Source organism: Triplophysa dalaica, chromosome 5 (genome assembly GCF_015846415.1).
Source record: "Triplophysa dalaica isolate WHDGS20190420 chromosome 5, ASM1584641v1, whole genome shotgun sequence".
In the NCBI taxonomy this organism is placed as follows: domain Eukaryota; kingdom Metazoa; phylum Chordata; class Actinopteri; order Cypriniformes; family Nemacheilidae; genus Triplophysa; species Triplophysa dalaica.
In genome coordinates this window covers 15,404,959-15,430,805 of record NC_079546.1, presented here as the reverse complement: position 1 = coordinate 15,430,805, position 25,847 = coordinate 15,404,959, and the positions used below count along the sequence as shown (strand labels likewise).

Here is a 25,847-nt window from a genome sequence, read left to right as displayed (position 1 = left end):
TTAAGCATTCAATGCCCAGTTTTGTAGACAAGGCTTAAGACTAGTCCCAGACTAAGATGAGTGTTTGAGATTTCTTAACTGAAAAATCTTGCCCTGAAACAACTTAAAATTTGTGACTGGCAAATTTATGCTAAATTCAGATTTTTTGTAGTGTATTGGTTATCACGTTGGCCTAACACGCGAAAGGTCCTCGGTTCGAGACCGAGCAGAAACAGTTTTCAGGTTTTGGCGTCAAGCAGAGCAAATGCCATCGGTGTAAAACGTAGCTGCACTACGTATCGGCCTGATCGAAAGCTTTTTGGGATTGTCAAATTCAGCCTCTATTATGTCACATTGTATGTTCTTTTAGTGACTGTCGCATTCTCCTGACGTGAAAGGTCCCTAGTCGAAACCGAGCAGAAACATCGCCTTCTTTAAGCCATATGGTTAAACGTAATTACAAGCTAAACAAAACTTTAAGCATTCAATGCCCAGTTTTGTAGACAAGGCTTAAGACTAGTCCCATACTAAGATGAATGTTCGAGATGTCTTACCTTAATAAACTTGACCTGGAACACCTTCAAATTCGTGACTAGCAAGTTTCTTGCCAAAGTCAGACAATGCTTGCGTGGTCTGTTTTAAACCCGCGCCAGGTTGACGACGTACGCAGGAATTGTCCACGTTTCTTTAGTTTAGTGGTTATCACGTTTGCTTTACACGCAAAAGGTCCTCGGTTCGAAACCGAACAGAAACATAGTCTGCTTTAAGCCATAGAGTGGAATATAATGACAAGGTAACCAAACCTTTAAGCATTCAATGCCCAGTTTTGTAGACAAGGCTTAAGACTAGTCCCATACTAAGATTAATGTTCGAGATGTCTTACCTGAATAAACTTGACCTGGAATACCTTCAAATTTGTGACTGGCAAGTTTATGCCAAATTCAGAGTTTCTGTAGTGTAGTGGTTATCACGTTCGCCTAACACGCGAAAGGTCCTCGGTTCGAAACCGAGCAGAAACATAGTCTGTTTCAAGCCATAGAGTGGAATATAATGACAAGGTAACCAAACCTTTAAGCATTCAATGCACGGTTTTGTAGACTGTCGAAATTCAGCCTCTATTATGTTACAAGCTATGTTCTTTTAGTGACTGTCGCATTCTCCTGACGTGAAAGGTCCATAGTCGAAACCGATTAGAAGCATCGCCTTCTTTAAGCCATATGGTTAAACGTAATTACAAGTTAAACAAAACTTTAAGCATTCAATGCACGGTTTCGTAGACGAGGCTTAAGACTAGTCCCAGACGAAGATGAGTGTTTGAGATTTCTTAACTGAAAAATCTTGCCCTGAAACACCTTAAAATTTGTTACTGGCAAATATATGCGAAATTCAGAGTTTCTGTAGTGTAGTGGTTATCACGTTCGCCTAACACGCGAAAGGTCCTCGGTTCGAAACCGAGCAGAAACATAGTCTGTTTTAAGCCATAGAGTGGAATATAATGACAAGGTAACCAAACCTTTAAGCATTCAATGCACGGTTTTGTAGACTGTCGAAATTCAATCTCTATTATGTCACGTACTATGTTCTTTTAGTGACTGTCGCATTCTCCTGACGTGAAAGGTCCCTAGTCGAAACCGAGCAGAAACATCGCCTTCTTTAAGCCATATGGTTAAACGTAATTACAAGCTAAACAAAACTTTAAGCATTCAATGCCCAGTTTTGTAGACAAGGCTTAAGACTAGTCCCATACTAAGATGAATGTTCGAGATGTCTTACCTTAATAAACTTGACCTGGAACACCTTCAAATTTGTGACTAGCAAGTTTCTTGCCAAAGTCAGACAATGCTTGCGTGGTCTGTTTTAAACCCGCGCCAGGTTGACGACGTACGCAGGAATTGTCCACGTTTCTTTAGTTTAGTGGTTATCACGTTTGCTTTACACGCAAAAGGTCCTCGGTTCAAAACCGAGCAGAAACATAGTCTGCTTTAAGCCATAGAGAGGAATATAATGACAGGGTAACCAAACCTTTAAGCATTCAATGCACGGTTTCGTAGACAAGGCTTAAGACTAGTCCCAGACTAAGATGAGTGTTTGAGATTTCTTAACTTAAAAATCTTGCCCTGAAACACCTTAAAATTTGTGACTGGCAACTTTATGCCAAATTCAGAGTTTCTGTAGTGTAGTGGTTATCACGTTCGCCTAACACGCGAAAGGTCCTCGGTTCGAAACCGAGCAGAAACATAGTCTGTTTTAAGCCATAGAGTGGAATATAATGACAAGGTAACCAAACCTTTAAGCATTCAATGCACGGTTTTTATAGACTGTCGAAATGCAGCCTCTATTATGTTACAAGCTATGTTCTTTTAGTGACTGTCGCATTCTCCTGACGTGAAAGGTCCCTAGTCGAAACCGAGCAGAAACATAGTCTGCTTTATGCCATAGAGTGGAATATAATGAGAAGGTAACCAAACCTTTAAGCATTCAATGCACGGTTTTTATAGACAAGGCTTAAGACTAGTCCCAGACTAAGATGAGTGTTTGAGATTTCTTAACTGAAAAATCTTGCCCTGAAACAACTTAAAATTTGTGACTGGCAAATTTATGCTAAATTCAGATTTTTTGTAGTGTATTGGTTATCACGTTGGCCTAACACGCGAAAGGTCCTCGGTTCGAGACCGAGCAGAAACAGTTTTCAGGTTTTGGCGTCAAGCAGAGCAAATGCCATCGGTGTAAAACGTAGCTGCACTACGTATCGGCCTGATCGAAAGCTTTTTGGGATTGTCAAATTCAGCCTCTATTATGTCACATTGTATGTTCTTTTAGTGACTGTCGCATTCTCCTGACGTGAAAGGTCCCTAGTCGAAACCGAGCAGAAACATCGCCTTCTTTAAGCCATATGGTTAAACGTAATTACAAGCTAAACAAAACTTTAAGCATTCAATGCCCAGTTTTGTAGACAAGGCTTAAGACTAGTCCCATACTAAGATGAATGTTCGAGATGTCTTACCTTAATAAACTTGACCTGGAACACCTTCAAATTCGTGACTAGCAAGTTTCTTGCCAAAGTCAGACAATGCTTGCGTGGTCTGTTTTAAACCCGCGCCAGGTTGACGACGTACGCAGGAATTGTCCACGTTTCTTTAGTTTAGTGGTTATCACGTTTGCTTTACACGCAAAAGGTCCTCGGTTCGAAACCGAGCAGAAACATAGATTGCTTTAAGCCATAGAGTGGAATATAATGACAAGGTAACCAAACCTTTAAGCATTCAATGCCCAGTTTTGTAGACAAGGCTTAAGACTAGTCCCAGACTAAGATGAGTGTTTGAGATTTCTTAACTGAAAAATCTTGCCCTGAAACACCTTAAAATTTGTGACTAGCAAATTTATGCCAAATTCAGAGCTTCTGTAGTGTAGTGGTTATCACGTTTGTTTCACACGCAAAAGGTCCTCGGTTCGAAACCGAACAGAAACATAGTCTGCTTTAAGCCATAGAGTGGAATATAATGACAAGGTAACCAAACCTTTAAGCATTCAATGCCCAGTTTTGTAGACAAGGCTTAAGTCTAGTCCCATACTAAGATTAATGTTCGAGATGTCTTACCTGAATAAACTTGACCTGGAATACCTTCAAATTTGTGACTGGCAAGTTTATGCCAAAGTCAGAGTTTCTGTAGTGTAGTGGTTATCACGTTCGCCTAACACGCGAAAGGTCCTCGGTTCGAAACCGAGCAGAAACATAGTCTGTTTCAAGCCATAGAGTGGAATATAATGACAAGGTAACCAAACCTTTAAGCATTCAATGCACGGTTTTGTAGACTGTCGAAATTCAGCCTCTATTATGTTACAAGCTATGTTCTTTTAGTGACTGTCGCATTCTCCTGACGTGAAAGGTCCATAGTCGAAACCGATTAGAAGCATCGCCTTCTTTAAGCCATATGGTTAAACGTAATTACAAGTTAAACAAAACTTTAAGCATTCAATGCACGGTTTCGTAGACGAGGCTTAAGACTAGTCCCAGACGAAGATGAGTGTTTGAGATTTCTTAACTGAAAAATCTTGCCCTGAAACACCTTAAAATTTGTGACTGGCAAATTTATGCGAAATTCAGAGTTTCTGTAGTGTAGTGGTTATCACGTTCGCCTAACACGCGAAAGGTCCTCGGTTCGAAACCGAGCAGAAACATAGTCTGTTTTAAGCCATAGAGTGGAATATAATGGCAAGGTAACCAAACCTTTAATCATTCAATGCACGGTTTCGTAGACAAGGCTTAAAACTAGTCCCAGACTAAGATGATTGTTTGAGATTCCTTAACTGAAAAATCTTGCCCTGAAACACCTTAAAATTTGTTACTGGCAAATATATGCGAAATTCAGAGTTTCTGTAGTGTAGTGGTTATCACGTTCGCCTAACACGCGAAAGGTCCTCGGTTCGAAACCGAGCAGAAACATAGTCTGTTTTAAGCCATAGAGTGGAATATAATGACAAGGTAACCAAACCTTTAAGCATTCAATGCACGGTTTTGTAGACTGTCGAAATTCAGCCTCTATTATGTCACGTACTATGTTCTTTTAGTGACTGTCGCATTCTCCTGACGTGAAAGGTCCCTAGTCGAAACCGAGCAGAAACATAGTCTGCTTTAAGCCATAGAGTGGAATATAACGACAAGGTAACCAAACCTTAAGCATTCAATGCACTGTTTTGTAGACAAGGCTTAAGACTAGTCCCATACTGAAATGAATGTTCGAGATGTCTCACCTGAATAAACTTGACCTGGAACACCTTCAAATTTGTGACTGGCAAGTTTCTTGCCAAAGTCAGACAATGCTTGCGTGGTCTGTTTTAAACCAGCGACAGGTTGACGACGTACGCAGGAATTGTCCACGTTTCTGTAGTGTAGTGGTTATCACGTTCGCCTAACACGCGAAAGGTCGTCGGTTCGAAACCGAGCAGAAACATAGTCTGTTTTAAGCCATAGAGTGGAATATAATGGCAAGGTAACCAAACCTTTAATCATTCAATGCACGGTTTCGTAGACAAGGCTTAAAACTAGTCCCAGACTAAGATGATTGTTTGAGATTCCTTAACTGAAAAATCTTGCCCTGAAACACCTTAAAATTTGTTACTGGCAAATATATGCGAAATTCAGAGTTTCTGTAGTGTAGTGGTTATCACGTTCGCCTAACACGCGAAAGGTCCTCGGTTCGAAACCGAGCAGAAACATAGTCTGTTTTAAGCCATAGAGTGGAATATAATGACAAGGTAACCAAACCTTTAAGCATTCAATGCACGGTTTTGTAGACTGTCGAAATTCAGCCTCTATTATGTCACGTACTATGTTCTTTTAGTGACTGTCGCATTCTCCTGACGTGAAAGGTCCCTAGTCGAAACCGAGCAGAAACATAGTCTGCTTTAAGCCATAGAGTGGAATATAACGACAAGGTAACCAAACCTTAAGCATTCAATGCACTGTTTTGTAGACAAGGCTTAAGACTAGTCCCATACTGAAATGAATGTTCGAGATGTCTCACCTGAATAAACTTGACCTGGAACACCTTCAAATTTGTGACTGGCAAGTTTCTTGCCAAAGTCAGACAATGCTTGCGTGGTCTGTTTTAAACCAGCGACAGGTTGACGACGTACGCAGGAATTGTCCACGTTTCTGTAGTGTAGTGGTTATCACGTTCGCCTAACACGCGAAAGGTCGTCGGTTCGAAACCGAGCAGAAACATAGTCTGTTTTAAGCCATAGAGTGGAATATAATGACAAGGTAACCAAACCTTTAAGCATTCAATGCACGGTTTTGTAGACTGTCGAAATTCAGCCTCTATAATGTTACGTACTATGTTCTTTTAGTGACTGTCGCATTCTCCTGACGTGAAAGGTCCCTAGTCGAAACCGAGCAGAAACATCGCCTTCTTTAAGCCATATGGTTAAACGTAATTACAAGCTAAACAAAACTTTAAGCATTCAATGCCCAGTTTTGTAGACAAGGCTTAAGACTAGTCCCATACTAAGATGAATGTTCGAGATGTCTTACCTTAATAAACTTGACCTGGAACACCTTCAAATTTGTGACTAGCAAGTTTCTTGCCAAAGTCAGACAATGCTTGCGTGGTCTGTTTTAAACCCGCGCCAGGTTGACGACGTACGCAGGAATTGTCCACGTTTCTTTAGTTTAGTGGTTATCACGTTTGCTTTACACGCAAAAGGTCCTCGGTTCAAAACCGAGCAGAAACATAGTCTGCTTTAAGCCATAGAGAGGAATATAATGACAGGGTAACCAAACCTTTAAGCATTCAATGCACGGTTTCGTAGACAAGGCTTAAGACTAGTCCCAGACTAAGATGAGTGTTTGAGATTTCTTAACTTAAAAATCTTGCCCTGAAACACCTTAAAATTTGTGACTGGCAACTTTATGCGAAATTCAGAGTTTCTGTAGTGTAGTGGTTATCACGTTCGCCTAACACGCGAAAGGTCCTCGGTTCGAAACCGAGCAGAAACATAGTCTGTTTTAAGCCATAGAGTGGAATATAATGACAAGGTAACCAAACCTTTAAGCATTCAATGCACGGTTTTTATAGACTGTCGAAATGCAGCCTCTATTATGTTACAAGCTATGTTCTTTTAGTGACTGTCGCCTTCTCCTGACGTGAAAGGTCCCTAGTCGAAACCGAGAAGAAACATAGTCTGCTTTAAGCCATAGAGTGGAATATAATGAGAAGGTAACCAAACCTTTAAGCATTCAATGCACGGTTTTTATAGACTGTCGAAATGCAGCCTCTATTATGTTACAAGCTATGTTCTTTTATTGACTGTCGCATTCTTCTGACGTGAAAGGTCCCTAGTCGAAACCGAGCAGAAACATCGCCTTCTTTAAGCCATATGGTTAAACGTAATTACAAGCTAAACAAAACTTTAAGCATTCAATGCCCTGTTTTGTAGACAAGGCTTAAGACTAGTCCCATACTAAGATGAATGTTCGAGATGTCTTACCTTAATAAACTTGACCTGGAACAGCTTCAAATTTGTGACTAGCAAGTTTCTTGCCAAAGTCAGACAATGCTTGCGTGGTCTGTTTTAAACCCGCGCCAGGTTGACGACGTACGCAGGAATTGTCCACGTTTCTTTAGTTTAGTGGTTATCACGTTTGCTTTACACGCAAAAGGTCCTCGGTTCAAAACCGAGCAGAAACATAGTCTGCTTTAAGCCATAGAGAGGAATATAATGACAGGGTAACCAAACCTTTAAGCATTCAATGCACGGTTTCGTAGACAAGGCTTAAGACTAGTCCCAGACTAAGATGAGTGTTTGAGATTTCTTAACTTAAAAATCTTGCCCTGAAACACCTTAAAATTTGTGACTGGCAACTTTATGCCAAATTCAGAGTTTCTGTAGTGTAGTGGTTATCACGTTCGCCTAACACGCGAAAGGTCCTCGGTTCGAAACCGAGCAGAAACATAGTGTGTTTTAAGCCATAGAGTGGAATATAATGACAAGGTAACCAAACCTTTAAGCATTCAATGCACGGTTTTTATAGACTGTCGAAATGCAGCCTCTATTATGTTACAAGCTATGTTCTTTTAGTGACTGTCGCATTCTCCTGACGTGAAAGGTCCCTAGTCGAAACCGAGCAGAAACATAGTCTGCTTTATGCCATAGAGTGGAATATAATGAGAAGGTAACCAAACCTTTAAGCATTCAATGCACGGTTTTTATAGACTGTCGATATGCAGCCTCTAATATGTTACAAGCTATGTTCTTTTATTGACTGTCGCATTCTCCTGACGTGAAAGGTCCCTAGTCGAAACCGAGCAGAAACATCGCCTTCTTTAAGCCATATGGTTAAACGTATTTACAAGCTAAACAAAACTTTAAGCATTCAATGCCCAGTTTTGTAGACAAGGCTTAAGACTAGTCCCAGACTAAGATGAGTGTTTGAGATTTCTTAACTGAAAAATCTTGCCCTGAAACAACTTAAAATTTGTGACTGGCAAATTTATGCTAAATTCAGATTTTTTGTAGTGTATTGGTTATCACGTTGGCCTAACACGCGAAAGGTCCTCGGTTCGAGACCGAGCAGAAACAGTTTTCAGGTTTTGGCGTCAAGCAGAGCAAATGCCATCGGTGTAAAACGTAGCTGCACTACGTATCGGCCTGATCGAAAGCTTTTTGGGATTGTCAAATTCAGCCTCTATTATGTCACATTGAATGTTCTTTTAGTGACTGTCGCATTCTCCTGACGTGAAAGGTCCCTAGTCGAAACCGAGCAGAAACATCGCCTTCTTTAAGCCATATGGTTAAACGTAATTACAAGCTAAACAAAACTTTAAGCATTCAATGCCCAGTTTCGTAGACAAGGCTTAAGACTAGTCCCATACTAAGATGAATGTTCGAGATGTCTTACCTTAATAAACTTGACCTGGAACACCTTCAAATTTGTGACTAGCAAGTTTCTTGCCAAAGTCAGACAATGCTTGCGTGGTCTGTTTTAAACCCGCGCCAGGTTGACGACGTACGCAGGAATTGTCCACGTTTCTTTAGTTTAGTGGTTATCACGTTTGCTTTACACGCAAAAGGTCCTCGGTTCGAAACCGAGCAGAAACATAGATTGCTTTAAGCCATAGAGTGGAATATAATGACAAGGTAACCAAACCTTTAAGCATTCAATGCCCAGTTTTGTAGACAAGGCTTAAGACTAGTCCCAGACTAAGATGAGTGTTTGAGATTTCTTAACTGAAAAATCTTGCCCTGAAACACCTTAAAATTTGTGACTAGCAAATTTATGCCAAATTCAGAGCTTCTGTAGTGTAGTGGTTATCACGTTTGTTTCACACGCAAAAGGTCCTCGGTTCGAAACCGAACAGAAACATAGTCTGCTTTAAGCCATAGAGTGGAATATAATGACAAGGTAACCAAACCTTTAAGCATTCAATGCCCAGTTTTGTAGACAAGGCTTAAGACTAGTCCCATACTAAGATTAATGTTCGAGATGTCTTACCTGAATAAACTTGACCCGGAATACCTTCAAATTTGTGACTGGCAAGTTTATGCCAAATTCAGAGTTTCTGTAGTGTAGTGGTTATCACGTTCGCCTAACACGCGAAAGGTCCTCGGTTCGAAACCGAGCAGAAACATAGTCTGTTTTAAGCCATAGAGTGGAATATAATGACAAGGTAACCAAACCTTTAAGCATTCAAAGCACGGTTTTGTAGACTGTCGAAATTCAGCCTCTATTATGTTACAAGCTATGTTCTTTTAGTGACTGTCGCATTCTCCTGACGTGAAAGGTCCCTAGTCGAAACCGATTAGAAGCATCGCCTTCTTTAAGCCATATGGTTAAACGTAATTACAAGTTAAACAAAACTTTAAGCATTCAATGCCCAGTTTTGTAGACAAGGCTTAAGACTAGTCCCAGACTAAGATGAGTGTTTGAGATTTCTTAACTGAAAAATCTTGCCCTGAAACAACTTAAAATTTGTGACTGGCAAATTTATGCTAAATTCAGATTTTTTGTAGTGTATTGGTTATCACGTTGGCCTAACACGCGAAAGGTCCTCGGTTCGAGACCGAGCAGAAACAGTTTTCAGGTTTTGGCGTCAAGCAGAGCAAATGCCATCGGTGTAAAACGTAGCTGCACTACGTATCGGCCTGATCGAAAGCTTTTTGGGATTGTCAAATTCAGCCTCTATTATGTCACATTGTATGTTCTTTTAGTGACTGTCGCATTCTCCTGACGTGAAAGGTCCCTAGTCGAAACCGAGCAGAAACATCGCCTTCTTTAAGCCATATGGTTAAACGTAATTACAAGCTAAACAAAACTTTAAGCATTCAATGCCCAGTTTTGTAGACAAGGCTTAAGACTAGTCCCATACTAAGATGAATGTTCGAGATGTCTTACCTTAATAAACTTGACCTGGAACACCTTCAAATTTGTGACTAGCAAGTTTCTTGCCAAAGTCAGACAATGCTTGCGTGGTCTGTTTTAAACCCGCGCCAGGTTGACGACGTACGCAGGAATTGTCCACGTTTCTTTAGTTTAGTGGTTATCACGTTTGCTTTACACGCAAAAGGTCCTCGGTTCGAAACCGAGCAGAAACATAGATTGCTTTAAGCCATAGAGTGGAATATAATGACAAGGTAACCAAACCTTTAAGCATTCAATGCCCAGTTTTGTAGACAAGGCTTAAGACTAGTCCCAGACTAAGATGAGTGTTTGAGATTTCTTAACTGAAAAATCTTGCCCTGAAACACCTTAAAATTTGTGACTAGCAAATTTATGCCAAATTCAGAGCTTCTGTAGTGTAGTGGTTATCACGTTTGTTTCACACGCAAAAGGTCCTCGGTTCGAAACCGAACAGAAACATAGTCTGCTTTAAGCCATAGAGTGGAATATAATGACAAGGTAACCAAACCTTTAAGCATTCAATGCACGGTTTTGTAGACTGTCGAAATTCAGCCTCTATAATGTTACGTACTATGTTCTTTTAGTGACTGTCGCATTCTCCTGACGTGAAAGGTCCCTAGTCGAAACCGAGCAGAAACATCGCCTTCTTTAAGCCATATGGTTAAACGTAATTACAAGCTAAACAAAACTTTAAGCATTCAATGCCCAGTTTTGTAGACAAGGCTTAAGACTAGTCCCATACTAAGATGAATGTTCGAGATGTCTTACCTTAATAAACTTGACCTGGAACACCTTCAAATTTGTGACTAGCAAGTTTCTTGCCAAAGTCAGACAATGCTTGCGTGGTCTGTTTTAAACCCGTGCCAGGTTGACGACGTACGCAGGAATTGTCCACGTTTCTTTAGTTTAGTGGTTATCACGTTTGCTTTACACGCAAAAGGTCCTCGGTTCAAAACCGAGCAGAAACATAGTCTGCTTTAAGCCATAGAGAGGAATATAATGACAGGGTAACCAAACCTTTAAGCATTCAATGCACGGTTTCGTAGACAAGGCTTAAGACTAGTCCCAGACTAAGATGAGTGTTTGAGATTTCTTAACTTAAAAATCTTGCCCTGAAACACCTTAAAATTTGTGACTGGCAACTTTATGCCAAATTCAGAGTTTCTGTAGTGTAGTGGTTATCACGTTCGCCTAACACGCGAAAGGTCCTCGGTTCGAAACCGAGCAGAAACATAGTCTGTTTTAAGCCATAGAGTGGAATATAATGACAAGGTAACCAAACCTTTAAGCATTCAATGCACGGTTTTTATAGACTGTCGAAATGCAGCCTCTATTATGTTACAAGCTATGTTCTTTTAGTGACTGTCGCATTCTCCTGACGTGAAAGGTCCCTAGTCGAAACCGAGCAGAAACATAGTCTGCTTTAAGCCATAGAGTGGAATATAATGAGAAGGTAACCAAACCTTTAAGCATTCAATGCACGGTTTTTATAGACTGTCGAAATGCAGCCTCTATTATGTTACAAGCTATGTTCTTTTATTGACTGTCGCATTCTCCTGACGTGAAAGGTCCCTAGTCGAAACCGAGCAGAAACATCGCCTTCTTTAAGCCATATTGTTAAACGTAATTACAAGCTAAACAAAACTTTAAGCATTCAATGCCCAGTTTTGTAGACAAGGCTTAAGACTAGTCCCAGACTAAGATGAGTGTTTGAGATTTCTTAACTGAAAAATCTTGCCCTGAAACAACTTAAAATTTGTGACTGGCAAATTTATGCTAAATTCAGATTTTTTGTAGTGTATTGGTTATCACGTTGGCCTAACACGCGAAAGGTCCTCGGTTCGAGACCGAGCAGAAACAGTTTTCAGGTTTTGGCGTCAAGCAGAGCAAATGCCATCGGTGTAAAACGTAGCTGCACTACGTATCGGCCTGATCGAAAGCTTTTTGGGATTGTCAAATTCAGCCTCTATTATGTCACATTGTATGTTCTTTTAGTGACTGTCGCATTCTCCTGACGTGAAAGGTCCCTAGTCGAAACCGAGCAGAAACATCGCCTTCTTTAAGCCATATGGTTAAACGTAATTACAAGCTAAACAAAACTTTAAGCATTCAATGCCCAGTTTTGTAGACAAGGCTTAAGACTAGTCCCATACTAAGATGAATGTTCGAGATGTCTTACCTTAATAAACTTGACCTGGAACACCTTCAAATTTGTGACTAGCAAGTTTCTTGCCAAAGTCAGACAATGCTTGCGTGGTCTGTTTTAAACCCGCGCCAGGTTGACGACGTACGCAGGAATTGTCCACGTTTCTTTAGTTTAGTGGTTATCACGTTTGCTTTACACGCAAAAGGTCCTCGGTTCGAAACCGAGCAGAAACATAGATTGCTTTAAGCCATAGAGTGGAATATAATGACAAGGTAACCAAACCTTTAAGCATTCAATGCCCAGTTTTGTAGACAAGGCTTAAGACTAGTCCCAGACTAAGATGAGTGTTTGAGATTTCTTAACTGAAAAATCTTGCCCTGAAACACCTTAAAATTTGTGACTAGCAAATTTATGCCAAATTCAGAGCTTCTGTAGTGTAGTGGTTATCACGTTTGTTTCACACGCAAAAGGTCCTCGGTTCGAAACCGAACAGAAACATAGTCTGCTTTAAGCCATAGAGTGGAATATAATGACAAGGTAACCAAACCTTTAAGCATTCAATGCCCAGTTTTGTAGACAAGGCTTAAGACTAGTCCCATACTAAGATTAATGTTCGAGATGTCTTACCTGAATAAACTTGACCTGGAATACCTTCAAATTTGTGACTGGCAAGTTTATGCCAAATTCAGAGTTTCTGTAGTGTAGTGGTTATCACGTTCGCCTAACACGCGAAAGGTCCTCGGTTCGAAACCGAGCAGAAACATAGTCTGTTTTAAGCCATAGAGTGGAATATAATGACAAGGTAACCAAACCTTTAAGCATTCAAAGCACGGTTTTGTAGACTGTCGAAATTCAGCCTCTATTATGTTACAAGCTATGTTCTTTTAGTGACTGTCGCATTCTCCTGACGTGAAAGGTCCCTAGTCGAAACCGATTAGAAGCATCGCCTTCTTTAAGCCATATGGTTAAACGTAATTACAAGCTAAACAAAACTTTAAGCATTCAATGCCCAGTTTTGTAGACAAGGCTTAAGACTAGTCCCAGACTAAGATGAGTGTTTGAGATTTCTTAACTGAAAAATCTTGCCCTGAAACAACTTAAAATTTGTGACTGGCAAATTTATGCTAAATTCAGATTTTTTGTAGTGTATTGGTTATCACGTTGGCCTAACACGCGAAAGGTCCTCGGTTCGAGACCGAGCAGAAACAGTTTTCAGGTTTTGGCGTCAAGCAGAGCAAATGCCATCGGTGTAAAACGTAGCTGCACTACGTATCGGCCTGATCGAAAGCTTTTTGGGATTGTCAAATTCAGCCTCTATTATGTCACATTGTATGTTCTTTTAGTGACTGTCGCATTCTCCTGACGTGAAAGGTCCCTAGTCGAAACCGAGCAGAAACATCGCCTTCTTTAAGCCATATGGTTAAACGTAATTACAAGCTAAACAAAACTTTAAGCATTCAATGCCCAGTTTTGTAGACAAGGCTTAAGACTAGTCCCATACTAAGATGAATGTTCGAGATGTCTTACCTTAATAAACTTGACCTGGAACACCTTCAAATTTGTGACTAGCAAGTTTCTTGCCAAAGTCAGACAATGCTTGCGTGGTCTGTTTTAAACCCGTGCCAGGTTGACGACGTACGCAGGAATTGTCCACGTTTCTTTAGTTTAGTGGTTATCACGTTTGCTTTACACGCAAAAGGTCCTCGGTTCAAAACCGAGCAGAAACATAGTCTGCTTTAAGCCATAGAGAGGAATATAATGACAGGGTAACCAAACCTTTAAGCATTCAATGCACGGTTTCGTAGACAAGGCTTAAGACTAGTCCCAGACTAAGATGAGTGTTTGAGATTTCTTAACTTAAAAATCTTGCCCTGAAACACCTTAAAATTTGTGACTGGCAACTTTATGCCAAATTCAGAGTTTCTGTAGTGTAGTGGTTATCACGTTCGCCTAACACGCGAAAGGTCCTCGGTTCGAAACCGAGCAGAAACATAGTCTGTTTTAAGCCATAGAGTGGAATATAATGACAAGGTAACCAAACCTTTAAGCATTCAATGCACGGCTTTTATAGACTGTCGAAATGCAGCCTCTATTATGTTACAAGCTATGTTCTTTTAGTGACTGTCGCATTCTCCTGACGTGAAAGGTCCCTAGTCGAAACCGAGCAGAAACATAGTCTGCTTTAAGCCATAGAGTGGAATATAATGAGAAGGTAACCAAACCTTTAAGCATTCAATGCACGGTTTTTATAGACTGTCGAAATGCAGCCTCTATTATGTTACAAGCTATGTTCTTTTATTGACTGTCGCATTCTCCTGACGTGAAAGGTCCCTAGTCGAAACCGAGCAGAAACATCGCCTTCTTTAAGCCATATTGTTAAACGTAATTACAAGCTAAACAAAACTTTAAGCATTCAATGCCCAGTTTTGTAGACAAGGCTTAAGACTAGTCCCAGACTAAGATGAGTGTTTGAGATTTCTTAACTGAAAAATCTTGCCCTGAAACAACTTAAAATTTGTGACTGGCAAATTTATGCTAAATTCAGATTTTTTGTAGTGTATTGGTTATCACGTTGGCCTAACACGCGAAAGGTCCTCGGTTCGAGACCGAGCAGAAACAGTTTTCAGGTTTTGGCGTCAAGCAGAGCAAATGCCATCGGTGTAAAACGTAGCTGCACTACGTATCGGCCTGATCGAAAGCTTTTTGGGATTGTCAAATTCAGCCTCTATTATGTCACATTGTATGTTCTTTTAGTGACTGTCGCATTCTCCTGACGTGAAAGGTCCCTAGTCGAAACCGAGCAGAAACATCGCCTTCTTTAAGCCATATGGTTAAACGTAATTACAAGCTAAACAAAACTTTAAGCATTCAATGCCCAGTTTTGTAGACAAGGCTTAAGACTAGTCCCATACTAAGATGAATGTTCGAGATGTCTTACCTTAATAAACTTGACCTGGAACACCTTCAAATTTGTGACTAGCAAGTTTCTTGCCAAAGTCAGACAATGCTTGCGTGGTCTGTTTTAAACCCGCGCCAGGTTGATGACGTACGCAGGAATTGTCCACGTTTCTTTAGTTTAGTGGTTATCACGTTTGCTTTACACGCGAAAGGTCCTCGGTTCGAAACCGAGCAGAAACATAGTCTGTTTTAAGCCATAGAGTGGAATATAATGGCAAGGTAACCAAACCTTTAATCATTCAATGCACGGTTTCGTAGACAAGGCTTAAAACTAGTCCCAGACTAAGATGATTGTTTGAGATTCCTTAACTGAAAAATCTTGCCCTGAAACACCTTAAAATTTGTTACTGGCAAATTTATGCGAAATTCAGAGTTTCTGTAGTGTAGTGGTTATCACGTTCGCCTAACACGCGAAAGCTCCTCGGTTCGAAACCGAGCAGAAACATAGTCTGTTTTAAGCCATAGAGTGGAATATAATGACAAGGTAACCAAACCTTTAAGCATTCAATGCACGGTTTTTATAGACTGTCGAAATGCAGCCTCTATTATGTTACAAGCTATGTTCTTTTAGTGACTGTCGCATTCTCCTGACGTGAAAGGTCCCTAGTCGAAACCGAGAAGAAACATAGTCTGCTTTAAGCCATAGAGTGGAATATAATGAGAAGGTAACCAAACCTTTAAGCATTCAATGCACGGTTTTTATAGACTGTCGAAATGCAGCCTCTATTATGTTACAAGCTATGTTCTTTTATTGACTGTCGCATTCTTCTGACGTGAAAGGTCCCTAGTCGAAACCGAGCAGAAACATCGCCTTCTTTAAGCCATATGGTTAAACGTAATTACAAGCTAAACAAAACTTTAAGCATTCAATGCCCAGTTTTGTAGACAAGGCTTAAGACTAGTCCCATACTAAGATGAATGTTCGAGATGTCTTACCTTAATAAACTTGACCTGGAACAGCTTCAAATTTGTGACTAGCAAGTTTCTTGCCAAAGTCAGACAATGCTTGCGTGGTCTGTTTTAAACCCGCGCCAGGTTGACGACGTACGCAGGAATTGTCCACGTTTCTTTAGTTTAGTGGTTATCACGTTTGCTTTACACGCAAAAGGTCCTCGGTTCAAAACCGAGCAGAAACATAGTCTGCTTTAAGCCATAGAGAGGAATATAATGACAGGGTAACCAAACCTTTAAGCATTCAATGCACGGTTTCGTAGACAAGGCTTAAGACTAGTCCCAGACTAAGATGAGTGTTTGAGATTTCTTAACTTAAAAATCTTGCCCTGAAACACCTTAAAATTTGTGACTGGCAACTTTATGCCAAATTCAGAGTTTCTGTAGTGTAGTGGTTATCACGTTCGCCTAACACGCGAAAGGTCCTCGGTTCGAAACCGAGCAGAAACATAGTCTGTTTTAAGCCATAGAGTGGAATATAATGACAAGGTAACCAAACCTTTAAGCATTCAATGCACGGTTTTTATAGACTGTCGAAATGCAGCCTCTATTATGTTACAAGCTATGTTCTTTTAGTGACTGTCGCATTCTCCTGACGTGAAAGGTCCCTAGTCGAAACCGAGCAGAAACATAGTCTGCTTTAAGCCATAGAGTGGAATATAATGAGAAGGTAACCAAACCTTTAAGCATTCAATGCACGGTTTTTATAGACTGTCGAAATGCAGCCTCTATTATGTTACAAGCTATGTTCTTTTATTGACTGTCGCATTCTTCTGACGTGAAAGGTCCCTAGTCGAAACCGAGCAGAAACATCGCCTTCTTTAAGCCATATGGTTAAACGTAATTACAAGCTAAACAAAACTTTAAGCATTCAATGCCCAGTTTTGTAGACAAGGCTTAAGACTAGTCCCATACTAAGATGAATGTTCGAGATGTCTTACCTTAATAAACTTGACCTGGAACAGCTTCAAATTTGTGACTAGCAAGTTTCTTGCCAAAGTCAGACAATGCTTGCGTGGTCTGTTTTAAACCCGCGCCAGGTTGACGACGTACGCAGGAATTGTCCACGTTTCTTTAGTTTAGTGGTTATCACGTTTGCTTTACACGCAAAAGGTCCTCGGTTCAAAACCGAGCAGAAACATAGTCTGCTTTAAGCCATAGAGTGGAATATAATGGCAAGGTAACCAAACCTTTAATCATTCAATGCACGGTTTCGTAGACAAGGCTTAAAACTAGTCCCAGACTAAGATGATTGTTTGAGATTCCTTAACTGAAAAATCTTGCCCTGAAACACCTTAAAATTTGTTACTGGCAAATTTATGCGAAATTCAGAGTTTCTGTAGTGTAGTGGTTATCACGTTCGCCTAACACGCGAAAGCTCCTCGGTTCGAAACCGAGCAGAAACATAGTCTGTTTTAAGCCATAGAGTGGAATATAATGACAAGGTAACCAAACCTTTAAGCATTCAATGCACGGTTTTTATAGACTGTCGAAATGCAGCCTCTATTATGTTACAAGCTATGTTCTTTTAGTGACTGTCGCATTCTCCTGACGTGAAAGGTCCCTAGTCGAAACCGAGAAGAAACATAGTCTGCTTTAAGCCATAGAGTGGAATATAATGAGAAGGTAACCAAACCTTTAAGCATTCAATGCACGGTTTTTATAGACTGTCGAAATGCAGCCTCTATTATGTTACAAGCTATGTTCTTTTATTGACTGTCGCATTCTTCTGACGTGAAAGGTCCCTAGTCGAAACCGAGCAGAAACATCGCCTTCTTTAAGCCATATGGTTAAACGTAATTACAAGCTAAACAAAACTTTAAGCATTCAATGCCCAGTTTTGTAGACAAGGCTTAAGACTAGTCCCATACTAAGATGAATGTTCGAGATGTCTTACCTTAATAAACTTGACCTGGAACAGCTTCAAATTTGTGACTAGCAAGTTTCTTGCCAAAGTCAGACAATGCTTGCGTGGTCTGTTTTAAACCCGCGCCAGGTTGACGACGTACGCAGGAATTGTCCACGTTTCTTTAGTTTAGTGGTTATCACGTTTGCTTTACACGCAAAAGGTCCTCGGTTCAAAACCGAGCAGAAACATAGTCTGCTTTAAGCCATAGAGAGGAATATAATGACAGGGTAACCAAACCTTTAAGCATTCAATGCACGGTTTCGTAGACAAGGCTTAAGACTAGTCCCAGACTAAGATGAGTGTTTGAGATTTCTTAACTTAAAAATCTTGCCCTGAAACACCTTAAAATTTGTGACTGGCAACTTTATGCCAAATTCAGAGTTTCTGTAGTGTAGTGGTTATCACGTTCGCCTAACACGCGAAAGGTCCTCGGTTCGAAACCGAGCAGAAACATAGTCTGTTTTAAGCCATAGAGTGGAATATAATGACAAGGTAACCAAACCTTTAAGCATTCAATGCACGGTTTTTATAGACTGTCGAAATGCAGCCTCTATTATGTTACAAGCTATGTTCTTTTAGTGACTGTCGCATTCTCCTGACGTGAAAGGTCCCTAGTCGAAACCGAGCAGAAACATAGTCTGCTTTAAGCCATAGAGTGGAATATAATGAGAAGGTAACCAAACCTTTAAGCATTCAATGCACGGTTTTTATAGACTGTCGAAATGCAGCCTCTATTATGTTACAAGCTATGTTCTTTTATTGACTGTCGCATTCTTCTGACGTGAAAGGTCCCTAGTCGAAACCGAGCAGAAACATCGCCTTCTTTAAGCCATATGGTTAAACGTAATTACAAGCTAAACAAAACTTTAAGCATTCAATGCCCAGTTTTGTAGACAAGGCTTAAGACTAGTCCCATACTAAGATGAATGTTCGAGATGTCTTACCTTAATAAACTTGACCTGGAACAGCTTCAAATTTGTGACTAGCAAGTTTCTTGCCAAAGTCAGACAATGCTTGCGTGGTCTGTTTTAAACCCGCGCCAGGTTGACGACGTACGCAGGAATTGTCCACGTTTCTTTAGTTTAGTGGTTATCACGTTTGCTTTACACGCAGAAGGTCCTCGGTTCAAAACCGAGCAGAAACATAGTCTGCTTTAAGCCATAGAGAGGAATATAATGACAGGGTAACCAAACCTTTAAGCATTCAATGCACGGTTTCGTAGACAAGGCTTAAGACTAGTCCCAGACTAAGATGAGTGTTTGAGATTTCTTAACTTAAAAATCTTGCCCTGAAACACCTTAAAATTTGTGACTGGCAACTTTATGCCAAATTCAGAGTTTCTGTAGTGTAGTGGTTATCACGTTCGCCTAACACGCGAAAGGTCCTCGGTTCGAAACCGAGCAGAAACATAGTCTGTTTTAAGCCATAGAGTGGAATATAATGACAAGGTAACCAAACCTTTAAGCATTCAATGCACGGTTTTTATAGACTGTCGAAATGCAGCCTCTATTATGTTACAAGCTATGTTCTTTTAGTGACTGTCGCATTCTCCTGACGTGAAAGGTCCCTAGTCGAAACCGAGCAGAAACATAGTCTGCTTTAAGCCATAGAGTGGAATATAATGAGAAGGTAACCAAACCTTTAAGCATTCAATGCACGGTTTTTATAGACTGTCGATATGCAGCCTCTAATATGTTACAAGCTATGTTCTTTTATTGACTGTCGCATTCTCCTGACGTGAAAGGTCCCTAGTCGAAACCGAGCAGAAACATCGCCTTCTTTAAGCCATATGGTTAAACGTATTTACAAGCTAAACAAAACTTTAAGCATTCAATGCCCAGTTTTGTAGACAAGGCTTAAGACTAGTCCCAGACTAAGATGAGTGTTTGAGATTTCTTAACTGAAAAATCTTGCCCTGAAACAACTTAAAATTTGTGACTGGCAAATTTATGCTAAATTCAGATTTTTTGTAGTGTATTGGTTATCACGTTGGCCTAACACGCGAAAGGTCCTCGGTTCGAGACCGAGCAGAAACAGTTTTCAGGTTTTGGCGTCAAGCAGAGCAAATGCCATCGGTGTAAAACGTAGCTGCACTACGTATCGGCCTGATCGAAAGCTTTTTGGGATTGTCAAATTCAGCCTCTATTATGTCACATTGTATGTTCTTTTAGTGACTGTCGCATTCTCCTGACGTGAAAGGTCCCTAGTCGAAACCGAGCAGAAACATCGCCTTCTTTAAGCCATATGGTTAAACGTAATTACAAGCTAAACAAAACTTTAAGCATTCAATGCCCAGTTTCGTAGACAAGGCTTAAGACTAGTCCCATACTAAGATGAATGTTCGAGATGTCTTACCTTAATAAACTTGACCTGGAACACCTTCAAATTTGTGACTAGCAAGTTTCTTGCCAAAGTCAGACAATGCTTGCGTGGTCTGTTTTAAACCCGCGCCAGGTTGACGACGTACGCAGGAATTGTCCACGTTTCTTTAGTTTAGTGGTTATCACGTTTGCTTTACACGCAAAAGGTCCTCGGTTCGAAACCGAGCAGAAACATAGATTGCTTTAAGCCATAGAGTGGAATATAATGACAAGGTAACCAAACCTTTAAGCATTCAATGCCCAGTTTTGTAGACAAGGCTTAAGACTAGTCCCAGACTAAGATGAGTGTTTGAGATTTCTTAACTGAAAAATCTTGCCCTGAAACACCTTAAAATTTGTGACTAGCAAATTTATGCCAAATTCAGAGCTTCTGTAGTGTAGTGGTTATCACGTTTGTTTCACACGCAAAAGGTCCTCGGTTCGAAACCGAACAGAAACATAGTCTGCTTTAAGCCATAGAGTGGAATATAATGACAAGGTAACCAAACCTTTAAGCATTCAATGCCCAGTTTTGTAGACAAGGCTTAAGACTAGTCCCATACTAAGATTAATGTTCGAGATGTCTTACCTGAATAAACTTGACCTGGAATACCTTCAAATTTGTGACTGGCAACTTTATGCCAAATTCAGAGTTTCTGTAGTGTAGTGGTTATCACGTTCGCCTAACACGCGAAAGGTCCTCGGTTCGAAACCGAGCAGAAACATAGTCTGTTTTAAGCCATAGAGTGGAATATAATGACAAGGTAACCAAACCTTTAAGCATTCAATGCACGGTTTTTATAGACTGTCGAAATGCAGCCTCTATTATGTTACAAGCTATGTTCTTTTAGTGACTGTCGCATTCTCCTGACGTGAAAGGTCCCTAGTCGAAACCGAGCAGAAACATAGTCTGCTTTAAGCCATAGAGTGGAATATAATGAGAAGGTAACCAAACCTTTAAGCATTCAATGCACGGTTTTTATAGACTGTCGATATGCAGCCTCTAATATGTTACAAGCTATGTTCTTTTATTGACTGTCGCATTCTCCTGACGTGAAAGGTCCCTAGTCGAAACCGAGCAGAAACATCGCCTTCTTTAAGCCATATGGTTAAACGTATTTACAAGCTAAACAAAACTTTAAGCATTCAATGCCCAGTTTTGTAGACAAGGCTTAAGACTAGTCCCAGACTAAGATGAGTGTTTGAGATTTCTTAACTGAAAAATCTTGCCCTGAAACAACTTAAAATTTGTGACTGGCAAATTTATGCTAAATTCAGATTTTTTGTAGTGTATTGGTTATCACGTTGGCCTAACACGCGAAAGGTCCTCGGTTCGAGACCGAGCAGAAACAGTTTTCAGGTTTTGGCGTCAAGCAGAGCAAATGCCATCGGTGTAAAACGTAGCTGCACTACGTATCGGCCTGATCGAAAGCTTTTTGGGATTGTCAAATTCAGCCTCTATTATGTCACATTGTATGTTCTTTTAGTGACTGTCGCATTCTCCTGACGTGAAAGGTCCCTAGTCGAAACCGAGCAGAAACATCGCCTTCTTTAAGCCATATGGTTAAACGTAATTACAAGCTAAACAAAACTTTAAGCATTCAATGCCCAGTTTCGTAGACAAGGCTTAAGACTAGTCCCATACTAAGATGAATGTTCGAGATGTCTTACCTTAATAAACTTGACCTGGAACACCTTCAAATTTGTGACTAGCAAGTTTCTTGCCAAAGTCAGACAATGCTTGCGTGGTCTGTTTTAAACCCGCGCCAGGTTGACGACGTACGCAGGAATTGTCCACGTTTCTTTAGTTTAGTGGTTATCACGTTTGCTTTACACGCAAAAGGTCCTCGGTTCGAAACCGAGCAGAAACATAGATTGCTTTAAGCCATAGAGTGGAATATAATGACAAGGTAACCAAACCTTTAAGCATTCAATGCCCAGTTTTGTAGACAAGGCTTAAGACTAGTCCCAGACTAAGATGAGTGTTTGAGATTTCTTAACTGAAAAATCTTGCCCTGAAACACCTTAAAATTTGTGACTAGCAAATTTATGCCAAATTCAGAGTTTCTGTAGTGTAGTGGTTATCACGTTCGCCTAACACGCGAAAGGTCCTCGTTTCGAAACCGAGCAGAAACATAGTCTGTTTTAAGCCATAGAGTGGAATATAATGGCAAGGTAACCAAACCTTTAAGCATTCAATGCACGGTTTTGTAGACTGTCGAAATTCAGCCTCTATTATGTCACGTACTATGTTCTTTTAGTGACTGTCGCATTCTCCTGACGTGAAAGGTCCCTTGTCGAAACCGAGCAGAAACATAGTCTGCTTTAAGCCATAGAGTGGAATATAACGACAAGGTAACCAAACCTTAAGCATTCAATGCACTGTTTTGTAGACAAGGCTTAAGACTAGTCCCATACTGAAATGAATGTTCGAGATGTCTCACCTGAATAAACTTGACCTGGAACACTTTCAAATTTGTGACTGGCAAGTTTCTTGCCAAAGTCAGACAATGCTTGCGTGGTCTGTTTTAAACCAGCGACAGGTTGACGACGTACGCAGGAATTGTCCACGTTTCTGTAGTGTAGTGGTTATCACGTTTGCTTTACACGCAAAAGGTCCTCGGTTCAAAACCGAGCAGAAACATAGTCTGCTTTAAGCCATAGAGAGGAATATAATGACAGGGTAACCAAACCTTTAAGCATTCAATGCACGGTTTCGTAGACAAGGCTTAAGACTAGTCCCAGACTAAGATGAGTGTTTGAGATTTCTTAACTTAAAAATCTTGCCCTGAAACACCTTAAAATTTGTGACTGGCAACTTTATGCCAAATTCAGAGTTTCTGTAGTGTGGTGGTTATCACGTTCGCCTATCACGCGAAAGGTCCTCGGTTCGAAACCGAGCAGAAACATAGTCTGTTTTAAGCCATAGAGTGGAATATAATGACAAGGTAACCAAACCTTTAAGCATTCAATGCACGGTTTTTATAGACTGTCGAAATGCAGCCTCTATTATGTTACAAGCTATGTTCTTTTAGTGACTGTCGCATTCTCCTGACGTGAAAGGTCCCTAGTCGAAACCGAGCAGAAACATAGTCTGCTTTAAGCCATAGAGTGGAATATAATGAGAAGGTAACCAAACCTTTAAGCATTCAATGCACAGTTTTTATAGACTGTCGAAATTCAGCCTCTATTATGTTACAAGCTATGTTCTTTTAGTGACTGTCGCATTCTCCTGACGTGAAAGGTCCCTAGTCGAAACCGAGCAGAATTATAGTCTGCTTTAAGCCATAGAGTGGAATATAATGATAAGGTAACCAAACCTTTAAGCATTCAATGCACGGTTTTGTAGACTGTCGAAATTCAGCCTCTATTATGTTACAAGCTATGTTCTTTTAGTGACTGTCGCATTCTCCTGACGTGAAAGGTCCCTAGTCGAAACCGAGCAGAAACATAGTCTGCTTTAAGCCATAGAGTGGAATATAACGACAAGGTAACCAAACCTTAAGCATTCAATGCACTGTTTTGTAGACAAGGCTTAAGACTAGTCCCATACTGAAATGAATGTTCGAGATGTCTCACCTGAATAAACTTGACCTGGAACACCTTCAAATTTGTGACTGGCAAGTTTCTTGCCAAAGTCAGACAATGCTTGCGTGGTCTGTTTTAAACCAGCGACAGGTTGACGACGTACGCAGGAATTGTCCACGTTTCTGTAGTGTAGTGGTTATCACGTTCGCCTAACACGCGAAAGGTTGTCGGTTCGAAACCGAGCAGAAACATAGTCTGTTTTAAGCCATAGAGTGGAATATAATGACAAGGTAACCAAACCTTTAAGCATTCAATGCACGGTTTCGTAGACAAGGCTTAAGACTAGTCCCATACTAAGATGAATGTTCGAGATGTCTTACCTGAATAAACTTGACCTGGAATACCTTCAAATTTGTGACTGGCAAGTTTCTTGCCAAAGTCAGACAATACTTGCGTGGTCTGTTTTAAACCAGCGCCAGGTTGACGACGTACGCAGGAATTGTCCACGTTTCTGTAGTGTAGTGGTTATCACGTTCGCCTAACACGCGAAAGGTCCTCGGTTCGAAACCGAGCAGAAACATAGTCTGTTTTAAGCCATAGAGTGGAATATAATGGCAAGGTAACCAAACCTTTAAGCATTCAATGCACGGTTTTGTAGACTGTCGAAATTCAGCCTCTATTATGTCACGTATAATGTTCTTTTAGTGACAGTCGCATTCTCCTGACGTGAAAGGTCCCTAGTCGAAACCGAGCAGAAACATAGTCTGCTTTAAGCCATAGAGTGGAATATAACGACAAGGTAACCAAACCTTAAGCATTCAATGCAGTGTTTTGTAGACAAGGCTTAAGACTAGTCCCATACTGAAATGAATGTTCGAGATGTCTCACCTGAATAAACTTGACCTGGAACACCTTCAAATTTGTGACTGGCAAGTTTCTTGCCAAAGTCAGACAATGCTTGCGTGGTCTGTTTTAAACCAGCAACAGGTTGACGACGTACGCAGGAATTGTCCACGTTTCTGTAGTGTAGTGGTTATCACGTTCGCCTAACACGCGAAAAGTCGTCGGTTCGAAACCGAGCAGAAACATAGTCTGTTTTAAGCCATAGAGTGGAATATAATGACAAGGTAACCAAACCTTTAAGCATTCAATGCACGGTTTTGTAGACTGTCGAAATTCAGCCTCTATAATGTTACGTACTATGTTCTTTTAGTGACTGTCTTATTCTCCTGACGTGAAAGGTCCCTAGTCGAAACCGAGCAGAAACATAGTCTGCTTTAAGCCATAGAGAGGAATATAATGACAAGGTAACCAAACCTTTAAGCATTCAATGCACGGTTTCGTAGACAAGGCTTAAGACTAGTCCCAGACTAAGATGAGTGTTTGAGATTTCTTAACTGAAAAATCTTGCCCTGAAACACCTTAAAATTTGTGACTGGCAAGTTTCTTGCCAAAGTCAGACAATGCTTGCGTGGTCTGTTTTAAACCAGCGACAGGTTGACGACGTACGCAGGAATTGTCCACGTTTCTGTAGTGTAGCGGTTATCACGTTTGCTTCACACGCAAAAGGTCCTCGGTTCGAAACCGAGCAGAAACATAGTCTGCTTTAAGCCATAGAGAGTAATATAATGACAAGGTAACCAAACCTTTAAGCATTCAATGCACGGTTTCGTAGACAAGGTTTAAGACTAGTCCCAGACTAAGATGAGTGTTTGACATTTCTTAACTGAAAAATCTTGCCCTGAAACACCTTAAAATTTGTGACTGGCAACTTTATGCCAAATTCAGAGTTTCTGTAGTGTAGTGGTTATCACGTTCGCCTAACACGCGAAAGGTCCTCGGTTCGAAACCGAGCAGAAACATAGTCCGTTTTAAGCCATAGAGTGGAATATAATGACAAGGTAACCAAACCTTTATGCATTCAATGCACGGTTTTGTAGACTGTCGAAATTCAGCCTCTATTATGTCACGTACAATGTTCTTTTGGTGACAGTCGCATTCTCCTGATGTGAAAGGTCCCTAGTCGAAACCGAGCAGAAACATAGTCTGCTTTAAGCCATAGAGTGGAATATAACGACAAGGTAACCAAACCTTAAGCATTCAATGCACTGTTTT

General features: G+C 40.6%; 20 non-coding genes across 20 annotated transcripts; all 20 read left to right on the top strand.

Annotated features, from left to right (window-relative positions):
* Positions 1 to 925: 925 nt before the first annotated feature.
* On the top strand, positions 926 to 998 carry trnav-aac (transfer RNA valine (anticodon AAC)). Its single transcript has one exon. It is a non-coding gene; the product is annotated as a tRNA-Val (tRNA).
* A 372-nt stretch (positions 999 to 1,370) lies between these two features.
* On the top strand, positions 1,371 to 1,443 carry trnav-aac (transfer RNA valine (anticodon AAC)). Its single transcript has one exon. It is a non-coding gene; the product is annotated as a tRNA-Val (tRNA).
* Positions 1,444 to 2,144: 701 nt separating this feature from the next.
* Positions 2,145 to 2,217, top strand: trnav-aac (transfer RNA valine (anticodon AAC)). The gene has a single exon. It is a non-coding gene; the product is annotated as a tRNA-Val (tRNA).
* A 1,423-nt stretch (positions 2,218 to 3,640) lies between these two features.
* Positions 3,641 to 3,713, top strand: trnav-aac (transfer RNA valine (anticodon AAC)). Its single transcript has one exon. It is a non-coding gene; the product is annotated as a tRNA-Val (tRNA).
* A 372-nt stretch (positions 3,714 to 4,085) lies between these two features.
* Positions 4,086 to 4,158, top strand: trnav-aac (transfer RNA valine (anticodon AAC)). The gene has a single exon. It is a non-coding gene; the product is annotated as a tRNA-Val (tRNA).
* Positions 4,159 to 4,350: 192 nt separating this feature from the next.
* trnav-aac (transfer RNA valine (anticodon AAC)) lies at positions 4,351 to 4,423 on the top strand. The gene has a single exon. It is a non-coding gene; the product is annotated as a tRNA-Val (tRNA).
* Positions 4,424 to 5,123: 700 nt separating this feature from the next.
* Positions 5,124 to 5,196, top strand: trnav-aac (transfer RNA valine (anticodon AAC)). The gene has a single exon. It is a non-coding gene; the product is annotated as a tRNA-Val (tRNA).
* A 1,209-nt stretch (positions 5,197 to 6,405) lies between these two features.
* Positions 6,406 to 6,478, top strand: trnav-aac (transfer RNA valine (anticodon AAC)). Its single transcript has one exon. It is a non-coding gene; the product is annotated as a tRNA-Val (tRNA).
* An 883-nt stretch (positions 6,479 to 7,361) lies between these two features.
* On the top strand, positions 7,362 to 7,434 carry trnav-aac (transfer RNA valine (anticodon AAC)). The gene has a single exon. It is a non-coding gene; the product is annotated as a tRNA-Val (tRNA).
* A 1,603-nt stretch (positions 7,435 to 9,037) lies between these two features.
* trnav-aac (transfer RNA valine (anticodon AAC)) lies at positions 9,038 to 9,110 on the top strand. The gene has a single exon. It is a non-coding gene; the product is annotated as a tRNA-Val (tRNA).
* Positions 9,111 to 11,040: 1,930 nt separating this feature from the next.
* On the top strand, positions 11,041 to 11,113 carry trnav-aac (transfer RNA valine (anticodon AAC)). The gene has a single exon. It is a non-coding gene; the product is annotated as a tRNA-Val (tRNA).
* A 1,603-nt stretch (positions 11,114 to 12,716) lies between these two features.
* On the top strand, positions 12,717 to 12,789 carry trnav-aac (transfer RNA valine (anticodon AAC)). Its single transcript has one exon. It is a non-coding gene; the product is annotated as a tRNA-Val (tRNA).
* A 1,156-nt stretch (positions 12,790 to 13,945) lies between these two features.
* trnav-aac (transfer RNA valine (anticodon AAC)) lies at positions 13,946 to 14,018 on the top strand. Its single transcript has one exon. It is a non-coding gene; the product is annotated as a tRNA-Val (tRNA).
* A 2,294-nt stretch (positions 14,019 to 16,312) lies between these two features.
* On the top strand, positions 16,313 to 16,385 carry trnav-aac (transfer RNA valine (anticodon AAC)). Its single transcript has one exon. It is a non-coding gene; the product is annotated as a tRNA-Val (tRNA).
* A 1,839-nt stretch (positions 16,386 to 18,224) lies between these two features.
* On the top strand, positions 18,225 to 18,297 carry trnav-aac (transfer RNA valine (anticodon AAC)). The gene has a single exon. It is a non-coding gene; the product is annotated as a tRNA-Val (tRNA).
* Positions 18,298 to 19,180: 883 nt separating this feature from the next.
* trnav-aac (transfer RNA valine (anticodon AAC)) lies at positions 19,181 to 19,253 on the top strand. Its single transcript has one exon. It is a non-coding gene; the product is annotated as a tRNA-Val (tRNA).
* A 1,603-nt stretch (positions 19,254 to 20,856) lies between these two features.
* On the top strand, positions 20,857 to 20,929 carry trnav-aac (transfer RNA valine (anticodon AAC)). The gene has a single exon. It is a non-coding gene; the product is annotated as a tRNA-Val (tRNA).
* Positions 20,930 to 23,040: 2,111 nt separating this feature from the next.
* Positions 23,041 to 23,113, top strand: trnad-auc (transfer RNA aspartic acid (anticodon AUC)). Its single transcript has one exon. It is a non-coding gene; the product is annotated as a tRNA-Asp (tRNA).
* A 1,126-nt stretch (positions 23,114 to 24,239) lies between these two features.
* Positions 24,240 to 24,312, top strand: trnav-aac (transfer RNA valine (anticodon AAC)). The gene has a single exon. It is a non-coding gene; the product is annotated as a tRNA-Val (tRNA).
* Positions 24,313 to 25,521: 1,209 nt separating this feature from the next.
* Positions 25,522 to 25,594, top strand: trnav-aac (transfer RNA valine (anticodon AAC)). Its single transcript has one exon. It is a non-coding gene; the product is annotated as a tRNA-Val (tRNA).
* Positions 25,595 to 25,847: the final 253 nt, after the last annotated feature.